The following is a 15,555-nucleotide window of genomic DNA, read 5'->3' as shown; positions in this document are numbered from 1 at the left end:
TAGAGAGAGATTTTAGAGGACAACAGTGGAAAAAACATGCCCTTAACTTGCATATATTTACACTGCAGAATGAAACAAATTGGCTGAAACCCAATCCTGCAACATGAAGCCAGTGTGAGAGGGATGTACTGTGAACTCCATCTGGGCTCCAGTCCAACACCATTGGCCTGACAGGACCTCGGACACATACCTTCACTTGTCTTTTGCTCTTGCTTAAGGCAGAGCAGAGTGGTTTAGCAATAAAAGTGTTATAAAGCTGATCTATTGTTAGAATATTTCCTTCTTCATCCTCATTTATGAAAGAAAGTAGAACAAATGTATGTTGATGTGAGGAACAGGCAGCAGATGCATAAATGCTTTATGTGAACACTCACAACTAGAGGTTGTTGCTTATGTTACAAATTACTCATCAGTTGAGACACCTGGATGCATGGTATTTTGTAACAAAGTTCTGAAGTGTTCTCCAGATGTTAGCTGGTTTAGATGTATGTGTTTTGAGATCAAATCATCTGTGCTTGCATTCAGCGACTGACAGGGAAAACACACACTTATAAAGGTACATGAGAGGAAATCAACTACAAACCGAGTAAGAAATATTGTGCTTTAAACCAAACTCGATGAAACATGTTAAAAAAAGTGGAAGAACATATTTTGCTCTTGTGATAGTTTATTTATATTTGTTTGTATTGTGAAGTAATAAAACATTTTTAAACGTGTTACGTGATTGCCAACACCCGTGTTTGTTGCATCATCAAAATAGTTTAACCATGAAATGTGTTGATGTGACACAATAAAAAATGCCAATGTTGCCTGTAAGCAGAGTTTCCATGGTGCATGCTCTGAAATCACCAACAAAAAGTTGAAGGTGCCAAACTAAAACTATGTCAGTCAAGATGTGGAAACACTACAAAACCAGTGATTCAGGGGTTTCTCAGTAAATACTCACAGGGTACAACACTGAACATGTCACTGCCAGGACCAAGGGGTGGTTCTGGAGATGAAGTTAAAAGCCTGCTGCATCACAGGCACTCAAGGGTGCCTTGTGCATCAGCATCAGATGCAACACTGGGACAAAGCACTTACATTTAATGGTCGAGATGCAGCCAGGACCAGTTTAGTTTGAACAACTGGTTCCAAAGTTTTAGAAAGATTATGGCATGGCTACCATGCTTCTGCAACACCCAATTAAGTTTTGGCAGAATTTGTAACAGTCCGAAAAGAGGAAGAAGAAGGCAAAGCTCTGGATCTACCGGTCAGTCTTCGTTCCTACCCTCACCTGTGGTCATGAAAGCTGGGTCAGGACCCAAAGAACGAGGTTGCGGGTACAAGCGCCGGAATGTGTTTCCTCAGGAGGGGGCTGGAGTCTCCCTTAGAGAGAGGGGGAGAAGTTCAGCATCCGTGAGGAACTCAGAGTAGAGCCGCTGCTCCTTTGCGTTGAAAGGAGCCAGTTGAGGTGGTTCAGGATCATCTGGTAAGGATGAACCCTGGGCGCCTCCCTAGGGAGGTGTTCCAGGCACGTCCAGCTGGGAGGAGGCCTCGGGGAAGACCCAGGACCAGGTGGAGAGATTAGATCTCCACACTGGCCTTGGAACGCCTCAGGATCCCCCAGTTAGAGCTGGTTAATGTGGCCCGGGAAAGGGAAGTTTGGGGTCCCCTGCTAAAACTGCTGCCCCCGCGACCCGACCGCGGATAAGCGCATGAAGATGAGATGAGATGCTTTGTCAGGACTTTTGGTATCACAGGGAACACATGGTGAATGTGTGGTTAGGTGTATGCAACAAGGCCCTTGGTTAGGGGCAGGAAAAGATCGAGGGTGGGGTTGAAAAAAGTAAGTACAGGGACACATGGGACATGAGTGGGAGCCAACCCAACAGTGTCCGGGGTAAAAAGTCCTGTGTTTGTTTGACCCATCCATTACCCTGACCTCCTCCCAATGTGGACTTCATCCCTCTTTCTTCTGGAACACTTGCTGAGCATCTACTATCGACACGGATAGGTTCACAGTTAACACCCCGATGTGTTTCATACAGACGCTTGAGGTGCCTTGTGTATTGTATTGGTGTCAAACACAGAGGGTCATGACAAAACATTGGTATTTGATGCCCCGGGAATAAAAATGGGACTCATATTATAGGTTACTTCTGACTAATACTACAGAGGTGTCGATTACTGTAAGTTCAGTAGAACAAGACTCAGCCTGTTATGTAAAAAAAAATCAGTCTATCTGTAGTTGCATAACACACACACACACACACACACACACACACACACACACACACACACACACACACACACACACACACACTTACACTTACACACTCACACTCACACTCCAAGGGCGTGATTCCAGTTTACTCACGTTACAGTCAGCTGTCTCCCATCATTTTTTAAAGCCATGTCACACATTAGCGATACAGTGATTTCCTGTCATACATACGATACTGACTCTGGATCTGCTGCAGCTACACGCAAGAATTGTTTCAAGAAAAGGACACAAAGGACACTTCTTTATGGATGTAGACGTGTAGCTGGTCTACAAACGGGTTCTCCAGGTTCAAGGATATTTTCTTATAATAAACCTTACTGTGTCATTTTGATCACTTATCTGAAGAAAACTGCGTCCATGCAGTGTCAAAAAGTGTTGGGACGAGAAGAGGTTTCAAGTGTTTCAGAGGTTGAGAAACACTGATATTCAACAAATCTGTGGTAGGCAGAAATGTACGATGGCAACATTTTAAACGTATATTTCCAACATCTTATTCTGGCATCTGGGTTGCTTCAAAAGACACAAAAATGCCGCAAACAGAGGACAGACAAAAGTCCTGAAAGTTGGAACAATGACTTTCCCAACAAAAAGTATTTTCAAATCTATATATCACATCTAAACATCACTCGATGCTTCAGCAAAGAGAAGGAAAGAGAAGAAATGGGATTTCTGCTGCTACTTTATGTTCAAATGTATATATTCTAACTTAAATAATGAATGCACTTTCATTTCTGTTTACAGTATTTATCACTGTATATGGTAGCACAGGCAAGTGACTGCCTGCTAAGCATTTCTGCTTGTCGCACCTCCGACGGTGCCATTGCGGGTAGATGCAGGGTCATCAGCCGGGAGCCACCCTTCATTGATGTTTCGCTCCATTAATCCCGGGACATCTCGCGGTGGTGGAGCAACGGCAGGGACGTCTCCCTGCCGCCCCCTGCAGCTGACCCTAGGACCCTTGTTTTCCCCAGTATTTATCACTGTATAACTTATGTCAGGAGCAAAGAAGGAATACAGGTGATGTAGTACAAGAGCACATGTGGTGGATGGGTCCCCAAACACTTTCCAAGTAGCTTTGGTGCCTAACCTATGTTTTTACACAGTTTGACAGATTGTCATATTTCGTAAGATATCATTATTATAGCTAACGTGTCTCTTCTTCAATACACTGTTCAGCTTCAATTCAGAAAGCTTTGATGAAGAGAAGTGAAGTAAAGTAGATTGTAATTGAGCTAAAGTATAGAAAAGCACACGTATGGTCCTTACAGCACGGAGAGACCATCTACACGTGATGCCACAGAGGTTTGTTTGAGCTCCCAGCTTGTCTCAGTAGTCGTCTGGAAAACGTTGAGTTAACATGTCACGAGACTCAGAATGAGATATGTTGTCTGTCAGACACACACGTCTCTTCTACATGTCCACGTCTGTGTCCTGTATCATGTAGGACATAGACACATGCACACTGAACTTGAACCTGCTGTGGGTTAAGTAGTGAGTGAAGGACAAAGTGGTCAAATCAGATTCAATGAAAAGTCTTTATATGACCTCCTGGGTTTCATTACAGCATCATTACACAACTGTGAAGGGAATGTAGAGAATGTGCAATGTTATTTTCTCTGAAGTGATGTGAAGGTGATGTCTGGTGAAGGGAAGTGATGCAAGTTTAAAAAGCCACAGTGTTATGAGCTTAGAGAAGCACTTCCTCCTAATAAGGTACGCCGGAGAGACTGTGTGGACAGGAAGTCGAAAAACAGACACACATAGAAGTGGCTTGTGGGCTGCTGTAATTTAGCTAATAGAGAGTCGCTCAAAGTGACGAACCAACAGAGAAGGATCTGTTTAATGTCACACACACGATGGCTGAAAGCAGAACACAGTAAAGTACATTTGTAAACAAAGGACTGTAATATTATGAGGTTCAATATAATCTGGTTATATATGTGTCAAAATGACATATGGCATTATCAGCTGCAACACTGACCGAAATGTCAAGTGTGTGTGTGTGTGTGCGTGTGTGTATGCATGTGTGTGTGTGTGTGTTTGTGTGTGTGTGTGTGTGTTAATATGATGGTTGATGATTCAGACCGAGCACAGACAGGGACCTCTTCACCCTGTCCTCTTGATTGCATGAGATGGAGTTGTAGTGTGGTTCATGTGTATAGCATATGCTAACGTGTGTGTGTGTGTGTGTGATGTTGTACCTCTATCTTTATGAGGACCAGTTAAAATTTCATGGTAAGTGAGGACACCTTTGAAAAGTGAGGACAGTTTGTCTGGTCTTCACTCCAGGACTCTTAAAGACCTGGTTTAAGGGTAAAGACTTAGAAATATGGACTAGATGCATGCATGTAGGTATATTGTATGTTTTGTCAATATTGGTCCTCACAAGTAAAGACGTATTCAAATGTTGGCATTGTACGCTTCTGCAAACCACAGATAGGTTGAATTTCCATGTTTTTGGAACACGTTGTCACTCCCTACTCGTCACATACCAACACTTCCTGATGTTCCCTGAAACGTGTCGTCAGTTCAACTGAGCACATACTGTCATTTTGTCTGGACCGGCGTCTCTATGTCAAATATACTGGGGAGCCCTGTGCATCAAACACACGACGCTTCACTACAGTTATTGTCACCTCACTCCTGGAGCACTTGCTCTGAGCGTGTAATATTAACACCAATGGTTTTACATTGGAGTCAGTTTAAAGCTCTGTGTGTCTCATACGAATGACTCTGTAACAGACTACCACAACACTGTCGCACATTTCTCCCAATGGTGTAAACATAACTCCCTCCAACTCAGTGTAGCCAAAACTGAATACCTCAGACTAGCACAAGAACTTCGACCAGCACACAGCGGACATTCAAAGAAGGAGCCGTCAAAGACTGCATGCTGTCCGTAAACTCAAAAGGACTCTATGTTGCCCCCCCCCCCCCATCTCCTCCTGCTAAAAAGTATTATCCAGCCCATCTTGCTCTACTGTTCCACCTGCTTCTTCAACATGTTGACTGTCAAACACCAGGTCAAACTCAAGTGTTACAAACATAGCTGCCAAATGAATTGCTCTCCCCACACTCACACTGTCAGAGCTCAACCTCAAGGCCATGTGTCACGCATCGCATCTACAATAGCAAAGGAAAACACACAACACAACACACTCAACCGCCACTTCGCCGTTATGCCCTCTGGACGCAGATACAGGTCCCTGGTGTGCAGGAGGGCTCGTTATGGCAAAAGCCGGGTGCCTGCAGCCATAACAACATAGGGCCAAGATAAAAGGCTCTACAGTCCCACTCTATATATTTGTCTGTATGTTATTGGTCATTATCTGTCGGCGTGCTGTCCATAAATCCGTGCTGTCCCCAGGGGGACAATTAAGTCTAAAGTCAAAGTCATATGTTTTATATCAACGTTTCTGTGCTTTGCAGAGACGCACAATGGCAACGTGTCTTTCTGGCAACTGGGCTGCTGAAGGTACAAAAGTGTGTGTCTCTACTCGAGCCCCAGTTACAGAACTCCTCAGCCGAGCGCTGCTATTCCAAACAAACAAAGAAATCCTCCTCCCTGCCTTCTATCAGCATCTACCAGCTGATGGAGGAAAAAATAAACACACATTCGCGGCCTACCAGTGAACATGAACGACTATCTGGAGGAACACCAAGTCCCTGTTTGATCTGAACAGATTGACTGACCCTGGAAATGTACACCGGTCACACTGTGAGCTGCTTTTCAACGGGGTCATTTCATCTGATAGACTTTAGATATAGTTTTTAAGACATGATTACAATTGATCCTGACGTATGTGCTGCATCAGTGTAGCCTTGACCTTGATATCCATTCCTGCATGTTGACCTATGCATAACAAATCAGATTTGAGCCGGTCCAAGATGGAATATTTGTTATTTTCTCTAGATGCATTGACAAAAATAGCAAACATAACAACAAACATACAGGTGTTTGAGTTATGGGACAGCCTGGGCTCTGGCACCTTTGCTAGAAGCATCGTGCATAGCATTAGTGTCTGTCATTGTCATATTCTATCACCTTAGCTGTGCTTGTTTCTACTATTCTGCTGTATTAACTGCCATAACATATAAGTCATATTCACATTACTATAGATATTATTGTAGTTACTGGAAGTGTGTCTGTCTCTGTCTTTGTCTCTGTCTCTGTCTCTCTCTGTCCATCTGTCTGTCTTTTCTCTCTCTCTCTCTCCTTCTCTTCCTCTCTCCGGTGCAGACAGATGTCCGTCCTCCACAGAGCTGGGTCTGTCTGACGTTCCTGTCTGTTATAGTGAAGGTTTTCAACGCCACCGTACTCTACGGGGGAATTGTTGGGTCTCTGTAAATCATAAATAAGTCATTGAGTGTGGTCTTTACCTGCGCTGTAAAGTGTCCTGAGATAACTTTTGTTATGATTTGACACTATAAATAAAATTGAATTGAAAATTGAATAGTGTGGTCACTATATAATTGCAATAACACATAAAGGCCTTTCACTGTGTTATAAGTCCAAGCATGTTTAATCTAATTAATGATCTTGGATCTTTTAAATTAAACCCACTGTGTGCTGTAAAAAAGGATGTGGGGAAACAAGTTTGTTCGGGATCTCTGTAAACGCTTTGTCGACCGACAGGGAACAGGATTTGTTGCGGTTTGTGCACCGGATTTTGAACCGTTCTGAACATTTCGACCAAAAAGAACATGGTTTGGAAACCAGATAAATAGTTTTTTTCAGTGCGAACTGGTTCAACCATGAAAACATCATTGTGTGCATTTGGCAACACCCTCCATTGCTGACCCACCCTTGATAACAATGGTTCTGTGCAAAACTGGTGGAAACACAGGCTGGTTGTAAGATGGCACAAAGGTGTAATCCTAAACGGAACCAGTTCAGGAACCTGTTTCCTGTCAGCTAAAAAGGCCTTTGTGTCTGAAACCCGAAACATTAACCTCGTTATTCAAATGTATTCTCCAGCACAATCATCTCCTGACTTGCTCAGTTAAATCATTAAATAGAGTGTGAAGATAAATTCATGCATGAGGAGGTGGAAAAGTGGAGGAATGGAGCAAAGTTTTGCATTACTCTCCCTTTGGTGTGATGAGGAAGCAATGACCAGGCTAAAAAAGCTACTTACGTAACTGTTCTCACTCTGTGCCAAGTCTTTTTTCTCCCCCAAACCAGGTTGTTAAAGTGTGTAAATCTGTCGAGTCAAACTCTGAAACTGCTCCAGACCGCAGCCGGGCCGAGACTCCACTGCACACAAAGACTGCTTCTTCACATCTGGAGCAGAAACAACAAGAGCTGGTAGGGCTGTGTGTGTGTGTGTGTGTGTGTGTGTGTGTGTGTGTGTGTGTGTGTGTGTGTGTGTGTGTGTGTCTGTGTGTGTGTGTTTGTGAGTGCGGACGTGCTTTCATGCGCGTGTGTGTGCATAGACATATTTTAACATGAGGGCGAGGAAAGGATAGTGGGAGCAGTTATGAGGGATTCACATTTTTTTATCCGAACAATTATGTAAGAGTTAAAAAAAAATCACATTAAAATGTTTAAAATTTCAAAAAGTTTTTATTCTAAACACATGCAGCAGCAGTTGCAGCACAAGAGTTCAAGTTATTTTCAATATACATATTTTAATTCTAAGTCTTTTCTTGTTTCATTTATCAATATCAGTACCATACAGAGTGTGTGGTTGTGTGCACTATGATGCAAGTGTTCCAGTTTTCACCTGGCTGTACCCAAAGTTTAGGCAAGGCAACTTTATTTGTATAGCACTTTTCATACACAAGGCAGATTGTTGCATGATGACTGAAAGATGCTTTCCCTTGATTTGAGTTTAACAGATTGGTCTCAGAGGATCTTAGTGATCCTGAAGACTTATGTAGTGGGAGCATATCAGTGACATACTTCGGCCCTGGACCATGTAGTGATTTATATGTGAGCAGGAGGATTTTGAACATACAGGAAGCCAGTGTAATGATTTAAGAACTGGTGTAATGGTGTAGATCTGTAGTAGTATTTATGAAAATTAGCACATATATAATTAGATTATGCCCCATTTGCCCACATGAACAAACACTTGTTATACATTTTTTGTTTGTCTTGATCTAAGTAATCAACTCGTTAACTTTCATGATATCTGAAGGTTTTTTTTCCATGTTCTGAGAGAAACTCAGAACATACTGAGGACACAAAATCAGTTAAGTTTGCTTCTGTTGCAATTTGTTCAACGCTGACCCCTATTTTGGCTTAAAATAGGGGCGGCAGTAGCTCAGTCCATAGGTGACTTGGCTGGGAACCGATGGGACCAGGAATGGAGCGTGGACTGGTGGCTGGAGAGGTGCCATTTCATCTCCTGGGCACTGCCGAGGTGCTGTTGAGCGATGCACCGAATCCCCAACTCCTCGGGGTGCTGGTCACTGGCAGACCCCCCGCTCTGACATCTCTCCATTAATTGCATGTATATAGGTCCTGTGTGTGTAAAATAAAGGAATTCTTCTTCTTCTATGACAGGACTATGTGCGTGCATCTCAGCTGTATTCTGTGCAGGGTTCCAGCAGTGAGTTTGTAGTTTTTTGGGCTGACACAGGGCCAAGACCGAAGAGAGCAGTCTGCAAAAGCACCTCATTGTTTTTGGTCAACACCTTTGTCCCTCTATGCAGAGGCAGATTGTCTACAGACAAACAACCGTAAGGCGAGTCTACATGGTTTGCTGCACCACAATAAACCAAAATACCTTTGTGGACCGCACCTCAACAGTTTTAACCAGCACAAGAAACAACATGCGTGGCATCCAAAGCACTGCAACACAAATACATGTTACCCATTTTTTAAAGAATATAGTATTTCAATTAAAAAAATAAACTATTTCTGCACTTTTTAGATTTTGCTGAGTTCAATCCAGGCTCAGTTGATCAATATCAAGAGTACTCTGCTCTTATACTGTTTAAATAACATGTAACTCTGTAAGATAGAGACATATATGGCTGCATTAATGATTGTGTATTGCTACGTGAAGTCCAGATGAGGTGGTTTGGCACGGGAAAATGTAACTAAGTGATGTTAAAGAAGCAGGTTGATAAGCAGGAGTAGTGCAATAAAGTGACATTAATTAACAAAGAGTTTATTACAACAAAGGGGCTAAAATGAAACCTGAGAATTTCAATAAAACTAAATTAAACTGAAGAAAAACAACAAATAAAAACCGCAGCCTCGCAGCAAACTTACCTAACAGGACTCTACGGCCTGCAGGTAAGTTAAGGGGGAGCTAAACCGCGCAAGCATCCAAATCACACCGAATGATGATCAAACCGTAGATAAAAGATCTCTGCTGAAATCACAAGCTCCCTATGGACACTCAGCGTAAGCAGAGCCCGGCCCCTCCCCCGCTGAGAGGACACAATCAGACAAACCTGTTTGCACTTTCCTTGACTGAGCTGCAGAGGAGCTGACTGATGCGGAAACCCCACAACAACAACAACAACAACAACAAAGCCTGAGAACCCATAGAGCAAACTTGCCAAACACGCTTTCAGTCATTGATACCCCCCCCCCCCCCCCCCTTAACTGATGATGAGTCAAGTAAAGTGAAATAATAGATGGTAATGAATAAATAAGAAGACACATAAACACAGTAGGGAATGAGCCCTGACCCCAAGTGAAGGAGTTCAAGTACCTCGGGATCATGTTCACGAGTGAGGGGACGATGGAGCGTGAGTTTGGCCGGAGAATCGGAGCAGCGAGGGCGGAGCTCTACCGCACCGTTTGTGATAAGAGAGCTGAGGAAGGCAAAGCCCTGGATCTACCGGTCAGTCCTCGTTCCTACCCTCACCTGTAATGGTAATGGTAATGGACTTGTACTTATATAGCGCCTTTCTAGTCTTCTGACTACTCAAGGCGCTTCACAGTGTCTGTCACAATCACCCATTCACACAGACATTCACACTGATGGCAGTGGACATCTACATACCATCTAATCTGATCTAACCATTCACACCACATTTACACACCCATGCGCAGCACGGGGAGCAATTCAGGGTTCAGTGTCTTGCCCAAGGACACTTCGACATGTGGACCGGGGGGAGATGGGGATCGAACCACCAATCTCTCGAACAGAGGACGACCCACTCTGCCACCAAGCCACAGCCGCCCTGTGGCTTGGTGGCAGAGTGGGTCATGACCTGTGGTCATGAAAGCTGGGTCAGGACCCAAAGAACCAGGTCGCGGGTCCAAGCGTCTGAAATGTGTTTCCTCAGGAGGGGGGCTGGAGTCTCCCTTAGAGAGAGGGGGAGAAGTTCAGCATCCGTGAGGAACTCTGAGTAGAGCCGCTGCTCCTTTGCGTTGAAAGGAGCCAGTTGAGGTGGTTCAGGATCATCTGGTAAGGATGAACCCTGGGCGCCTCCCTAGGGAGGTGTTCCAGGCACGTCCAGCTGGGAGGAGGCCTCGGGGAAGACCCAGAACCAGGTGGAGAGATTAGATCTCCACACTGGCCTGGGAACGCCTCAGGATCCCCCAGTTAGAGCGGGTTAATGTGGCCCGGGAAAGGGAAGTTTGGGGTCCCCTGCTGGAGCTGCTGCCCCCGCGACCCGACCCTGGATAAGACGCTGAAGATGAGATGAGATGAGATAAACACAGTTAATGTGGAACAGGGCCCGTGGAAAAGAAACAAAAGCAACTTTTTCACAGACTGAGAGAGTTTAGAAAGAATTCATTGCTGTGAGAAAAACAATGGGACAAAGGAGTGTCTTTGAATTTGGTGATGAAATGATGCTGAAGCTATCTCAACAGGAAGTGATGACTCTTGCACCACATGCGTTTGACCGTAAAGGGCGAACTGAGCCATGACTCTTTGATTTTGAATGTTTCAGTCCCCTGCTCGTCTGTCTACCTGCCAGGCCTGAGATCAACACCTGAGTCACACCAGGTTGAGAAATATGGGGACTGATTTTGAGGCATGAGGTGTGTTACACAGGACAATAACAGGAGTGCCCAGGAAGGAAGAGAATCAATAACATATGATAAAAGGTCAATTATATTCATTGTATTAATTAATTCATTCATTCATCTTTAACTGCTTGTCCCTGTTGGGGTCGCGGGGGGCTGGAGCCGATCCCAGCTGACATCGGGTGTGAGGTGGGGTCCACCCTGGACAGGACGCCAGTCTATCGCAGGACACATAGAGACAAACAGAGACAGACAACCATTCACACCTACGGGTGATTTAGAGTCATCAGTGAACCGAACATATAATCTAATTTTTTTTTGTACATACATAGTTTTTAGGCCATGATAACAAGAGGCGGATGAACACAGTTGTACTGATGAGAATAAATGATCGTATTTATTGACAGAAATACAAACAGGATCATGGGCGTATTGTGCCACCGCTCAACCTTACCGCCATCTTATTTCCAGTGGCCACTCACAGAACTGTGAATTTTCTCCATTGATAGTCCAGCATTAGGGAAGGGACGTCTGTAAAACTTTCAAGTCCCTGGAAAGAAAGTGGATCCATAGACTGTATAGAAATGGACGTAGCATACCCGTCGAGGTACGTTCTCTCATCTTGATCCAGTCGTCCTCGCCTACAGGAGTCTCCATCTTGTCTTTGACTCCTCCTCATTTCCTCTTACCAAAAAAGGGCATGTATGTGACGTTGGGGGGAGGGGCGTACGCCCATCTGGCTGACGTTTACCTCCGAGAAGAAGTGAGGGTCAGCGGCTAGCTGTCACTCAAGAGGCCACGCCCCTAATTATTCATACACTTTAACCTCCAATTAAATAAAAACTAGCCCCTCCCCCTCAGTGTTGTCATGGAGATATGAGCTAAACACACAGACTAGAATGTTCTTTTGTCCTTAAACAGGTTTAATGATGCTGTGTAAACGGCCTGTTTAACATGGGGCTCAATGAGAAACTGCTTTGTTATGAAACCTGCCCCTAGTGGAAACGCAGAGAACGTATCAGATCAGCCAGGAGGTCGCTGTGGTGGGGGCTTGGGTGGATCACGACTCTTTTCTATGTAATGCATTTTTGATCCAAGGAATTTTCAAATAAAACATTTCTTGGATCGAGGAAAGCGAATTAAAAAAAACTGTGATGGTCACCCTGGGCCGACAGTAGGAAACACTACTGTGCATGTTCAGTGGACCACAGGACAGAGGACATGGACATCCCAAAACCAAAACAGAAAAGAGACCACTGAGTTTGTGGGCACGCTTCAAACCACCAATGACTACAGCAGCACCTCCACTCCTCCCCTGATGTGTCTGCATGTGAACAGACGATAACAGATCAATATGAGGATGAATGGAGGCATCTTAAAGGCCTCTGCGTTAAAACAGACTGACACAACACCGAGACGTTTAAAAAAAGGGACCAACTTAAGGTCATCGCCCCGACACTTGGAACTATTGTGTGGTTATTTTTGAAAACCTAATAGGGTGAAATGTGCTTAGTCAGCCAGTCGGCGCTCCTATTAAAAAAAGATAATGATGGACTGTCAGCGGGTTACTGAGTAACAAAGCAGCGCCGGCCGTGGCCTACATACTTGTGTTTGTTTAATAAACGATAAGGTCTCTGGTGCCCGGCGATAAAGTAGGGCACCTCTCCACAACAGACAGAAAGATGGAGAGAAAAAGGAAGTAAGCTTGAGAAAAAAGCATCATTGAGCTTTAATTGGTGTTTACTGTGAATGAGAAACAGAATGAGTGTAAAGGTATCGTGCAGCCAACGCTTAAAGCAGCCATTAACAGTTCTTGTGCACTTCTTTGCTGACTGTAACACTGCATTATATCTGTCTAAACTGTAACAGACTTGTTCTTGTATATTTCAAAGCAAGTCAGCAGATAGTTACCATTTGTTTCACATCAAGGTCGAGGTGCAGGCCTCATGTTTCTAGAACAAACCGAAACTGTGTGTCAAAGTATTCAGCACAGTCCGTATTCTCCTGGACATTTTGTTTAGTTCATCCTCATGCTAATGTCCTTTAAGTTAATTTCCCTCAACAATCTACACTCAATACCCCGTATTTCAAAAGCAAATACAGGATTATAAAATGTTTTGCAAGTTTATGAAAAAAGAAAAAGCTGCAGTATTCTCTGGACCCCAAACCCCCAAGTCCCTGGAAACACCAGCACACCACAGGGAGGGTTGATGATGCTTAGAATTAAGGCCCTGTTTACGCGACAACCCCCGCGGGTGAAAACGACAAAATATTTGATCAGATGTGCCTTTGGGTTCAGATGCTGACAGCATTTTTGGGCTTAAAAATGCAAAAAAGGTAAATGTTAAAAGGCTCCAGCGTTGTGTTTCTGGGGTAAAAACACTAAAGTGAGCTCTGATCTGCTCCAGCGTTGTGTTTGCGTGTAAAGGTAAAAACACTAAAGTGAGCTCTGATTGGCTCCAGCGTTGTGTTTGCGTGTAAAGGTAAAAACACTAAAGTGAGCTCTGATCTGCTCCAGCGTTGTGTTTGCGTGTAAAGGTAAAAACACTAAAGTGAGCTCTGATCTGCTCCAGCGTTGTGTTTGCGTGTAAAGGTAAAAACACTAAAGTGAGCCCTGATCTGCTCCAGCGTTGTGTTTGCGTGTAAAGGTAAAAACACTAAAGTGAGCTCTGATCTGCTCCAGCGTTGCGTTTGCGTGTAAAGGAGGGTGGGTAGAGGAAGGTGGGAGGCTGCAGACCGTGCTGCAGCTCCCTGTCCCACTGTACGGCGTCCTGCTTCTCTGCTGTTAGGGAGAGAAGGAGAAGGACGTTTCTACGCATGCACCAGCTCTTGGTGCTGTTGTGTGGCAGCGCTTCACAGCTCCACCTACACACCTGACGTGCACACTACATTGAACTTCACACACTTTTGCGTCACCGTATGCACGCAGATTTCCCCCCAAAGACGCTCGTCTAAACGCGGAATAAAAAGTGAGAACGCAACGCCACTTTCATTTCTACATCGTCTTCATCTAAACAGGGCCTGAGGATAATGTTATTTCTGACCGTCTGAGAATCATTTAAGCACTTTTTGCAAACTCAGAGTGGGCTTATATGTCTTATACGTCAAAATTCTTCTATCTAAGGCTTCGGGAGGCCACTGCGCTCATACGCATCTTTCTTTGAAGCCTTCCCCAAATCTGTTCCTGTCTGTGAGCTCTGCAGGCTCTGAGCTCTCTCAGGTGTGTGCATTTACAAATCATGTCCAATCATCTGAACGTGCCACAGGTGGACTCCAATCAAGGTGAGGGAACATCACCGAGGTGATCAAGAGAAACGGGAGGCACCTGAGATCAATTATACATGTCATGGTAAAGTGTCTGACACATATAGTTCAGTTATTTCTTCCTAATAATCCTGTTGTTGAGGGAAACAATGATTTTTTAAATAACCCCAGTACAATTTAACAGCCCAGTGAGAAACAGCAGAAGATCGTGGTTGTGAATTAAGATGTGCGTGGATTCAAAGTGGTGTCTTGAATAACAAACAAGCAAAGTCAGCAAATCTTTTCCTAGGGGGCGACGACCCTTCGTGTACTTTTACTGTAGATACAGAATCCAGGACATACAGTACATTATATAAGACTTGGGCAACAGAGAAACACTGCACGCATGGTCATTCACTAAGAGAGAAGCCATTACATCATCAACCTTAAAACCCAACAGAAGGAAATGTGCACGACATGTAACAGATACTGATGAACCTGATGGTTTGTATTCATAAAATAATAAAAAACACATTACAAACACATGACCCATGTATACTACTATTTTCCAAAAGTCTGACAAAGGATAAAAATTACATCTCGACACATCCTCAGAATAAGTTTGAACTATTTCCAAACTACCATCCCACTGTATAACCTGACACAGTTTGGTCCCATTTACAAACAACAGACCTCAACATCTCACAAAATAACTTTTCTGACGTCACATTATCCAATTCGTCCAATTATGAGTTCCTCCTGAATCAGTGTCCTTTTCGTATTCAGCACCAGGACGCTGAGAGTTGTTTCCAGGCGCTTTTTTACGATGAGTCTGACGTGATGTGAATGCGACACGAAGTCCTCCTCAAACAGATGCTTGTGGCTCCTGCTGTTGCTCTGGACGTGTCGTTAAATGATAGAAAGGCTCCATTGTTGTGTAAGGAGCTTTATAGACGCTCGCTGAGGCCGAGTCAATGAGTGACCCAGATCCGACTGATGTGAGCTGCTTCACGGTTGCTTGGTAACTTCTGATTTGTCTTTAGCACTCCAGACATCTTGTCATGGCAACCTTATATAGGACAGTGCTGAGTGTTCAAAACCAGCA

This window comes from Echiichthys vipera (genome assembly GCF_963691815.1).
Source record: "Echiichthys vipera genome assembly, chromosome: 11".
NCBI classification, from domain to species: domain Eukaryota; kingdom Metazoa; phylum Chordata; class Actinopteri; order Perciformes; family Trachinidae; genus Echiichthys; species Echiichthys vipera.
This window is presented reverse-complemented; position numbering follows the sequence as displayed.